The sequence below is a fragment of the Crocuta crocuta genome, unplaced genomic scaffold (assembly GCF_008692635.1).
Source record: "Crocuta crocuta isolate KB4526 unplaced genomic scaffold, BGI_CrCroc_1.0 scaffold229, whole genome shotgun sequence".
In the NCBI taxonomy this organism is placed as follows: Eukaryota; Metazoa; Chordata; class Mammalia; order Carnivora; family Hyaenidae; genus Crocuta; species Crocuta crocuta.
In genome coordinates this window covers 3906441-3909305 of record NW_027536464.1, presented here as the reverse complement: position 1 = coordinate 3909305, position 2865 = coordinate 3906441, and the positions used below count along the sequence as shown (strand labels likewise).

At 43.6% G+C, this 2865-nt stretch overlaps 1 pseudogene; it reads right to left on the bottom strand.

Moving 5' to 3' along the window:
• Window positions 1–471: 471 nt before the first annotated feature.
• On the bottom strand, window positions 472–1261 carry LOC144218644 (small ribosomal subunit protein eS6 pseudogene; annotated as a pseudogene).
• Between the last annotated feature and the right edge of the window lie 1604 nt (window positions 1262–2865).

Genomic DNA, 2865 nt, shown 5'->3' with positions numbered 1-2865 from the left:
GGGAAAAGAGAAAACACCACACTGACTTATTCCAATGGCAGTGTGTTCTTTTACTGTTCATCAGAGTCCTGCGAGTTGTCAGCCCTCAAGAACCTGCATAATTTAGGATTAGTGTTCTGCAAGTTTACAGGGTTCTGACTTCCTAGATAAAAACTGCCTAATCTAATTTATTAACTAATATGAGAAAATGAATGGCTAAAAGAAGAACAGATTGGGTTGCAGGGCAGATTTAAAAAATGTCATCACCTTCATAGGAAAGGTAAGTTGATAGTGGCTATGTTTATTTGATATTAAAACTATAGCTGGGAACTCATTTGAACTTTATTATCATTGTTGCTGTGCATAAAGTTTAGCCCAAATGACTCCATCTGTAAAATTGGAGCAAAATTAAATATTTAAATAAAAATTAATAGTTAACATTTATGAGGGTTTACCATGCTCCATTGCTAAGTGCTTTTTTTGTTTTTGATGTCTGATCTTATAAATTTATTTGTTCCTCTTAAAACAATCTCATTTTTGACTGGACTCAGACTTTGAGGTAGAAGCTCTCAGCGAAGACAGCCTCCGTCTCTTGGCAATCTGTTCTTGGCGTTTTTCTTTGGTCTCCTTCATTCTCTTGGCCAAAAGCTTAGCATATTCTGCAGCCTCTTCCTTGTTTTTCTTTGTGCGCTGCTTCTTCAAAGCAATGCGCCGACGCTTGTGTTGGAGGACACATGGAGTGACAAGATGCTGAATCTTCGGTGCTTTGGTTTGAGGTTTCTTACCTTCTTTGTTTAGGGGCTTTCTCACAACATACTGGCGAACATCATCTTCCTTTGAGAGACTGAAAAGCTTGCGGATTCTGCTAGCTCTTTTGGGGCCCAGGCGACAAGGCACAGTAGTATCAGTGAGTCCAGGAATATCCTTCTCCCCTTTTTTCACGATGACCAAGTTGAGAACACTGAGATTGGCATCCACAATGCAACCCCGAACAGATTTGCACTTTCTTTCTCCAGTCCTCCGTGGTCGGTAGCAGGAATGCCCCTTACTCAGCAGTAGGCGGACGCGGCCATGGGTCAAGACACCCTGCTTCATGGGGAAGCCTTGTTTGTCATTGCCACCACTGATTCGGACCACATAACCCTTCCACTCTTCCCCTAAAGCATCAGCAGCAACTTCTGTAGCCATTCGCTTCTCATAAAAGGTACGAAGCTTGCGTTCATCGTCCACTTCAATGAGTTTCTGGCAGCCAGTAGCTGGGAAAGAGATGTTCAGCTTCATCCTGAGGGTGCCTACTGCCTCCGAGGTGCCACAAAAAGAGGCCCGTCTCATGAGCTAAGTGCTTTTTTAAAGTATGTTTTTTTAAAAAGTTTATTTATTTATTTTGAGAGACAGAGAGAAAGAGAGCTTGCGCACAAGTGTGAGAGGGGCAAAGAGAAGGACAGAAAGAAACCCAAGCAGGCTCCGTGCCTTCAGGACAGAGCTCCATGCAGGGCTCAAACTCACAAACTGTGAGACCGTGACCTGAGCCAAGATCAAGAGTCAGACGCTTAACTGACTGCACCACTCAGGTGTCCCTGAGCTAAGGGCTTTAAATTTTTTTTTAATTTTAATTCCAATTAGTTAACATATAGTGTTGTATTAGTTTTGGATGTATAGTATAGTAATTCCATACATCACCTGGTGCTCATCATGACAAGTGCACTCCTTAACCCCCATCATCTAGTTCCCCCATCCTTCCTTCCTCCTCCCTCTGGAAACCATCAGTTTGTTCTCTATAATTAAGAATCTGTTTCCTGGGGCACCTGGGTGGCTCAGTTGGTTAAGAGTCTGACTTCAGCTCAGATCATGATCCCGTGTTTCATGAGTTCAAGCCCTACATGGGGCTCTGTGCTGACCTGGAGCCTGGAGCCTGTTTCAGAAACTGTGTATCCCTGTGTCTCTGTCCTTCCTCCATTCACGCTCTGTCTTTCAAAAATAAATAAACTAGAAAAAAAAAGAATCTGTTTCCTGGTTTGGCTCTGTCTCTTTTTTTTCCCCTTTGCTCATTTGCTAAGTGCTTTATATGTGTTCACTAACCAATCTAATCCTTAAAACTACCCTATTAGCCTGGTTTTGTAATTAGTCTATTTTGCAGAGGAGGAAGTTGAGGCACAAGAGTTTAACTAGAGTTTTGATGTGCATGCAGGGATCTGGCCCCTAAGCTAAACCTACTAAAGGTGGTAGGCCCTGAGGCCAGACCCGAGGTAGCTAAATCTACCACCTAAATCAGCTCCAAATGTTTACCTGCTTCTCACCATGGATGGGAATACATGAAGAAGTAAGTTTAGGACAACCCTCTAAGTCTCTAGTTTTGGGTTTTCTTATCCCTTGAATCTTTATCTATAGGTGCTGGAAGAAAAATGTCATGGGCACAATCTCATGAGTCTTGCTTTAAGTCCTATGAGAATTAGTTTCCCCGGCAACTTGACTGGAGGCTTCCTGGTCTAGAGAAGAGGGTAATGGATGGGGAAACTGAAAACCAGGGTCCAGCTCTGCCTCTGTCACTTGTAGCTCGAGACCTTTGGCAAGTGTCCATCTGCTCTGGGTCTTGAGTCACTCACCTGTCAAAAGGGGAGTTCAGTCTAGAAGAGGATATTTTTAAGCTCCTTTCCAACCAGACAGTCTAGATTTAGGTAAAGCAGTTCAGGCCACCACTCACAGATGAGCAGGTTTGACACCGGACAGCCTAACAAGGAGTGCCATTTGCATAGTGTATGAGGTGAATGAGATACTGATATGTATACGCCCTCAGCTCAAGTAGCAGGGTCTTCTCCTAAACAGAGGGTTTTTGTGCAACCTTGTCCTTGGTCCCTGGGAGCTACTATGACATGGAGAGTCCTGAGC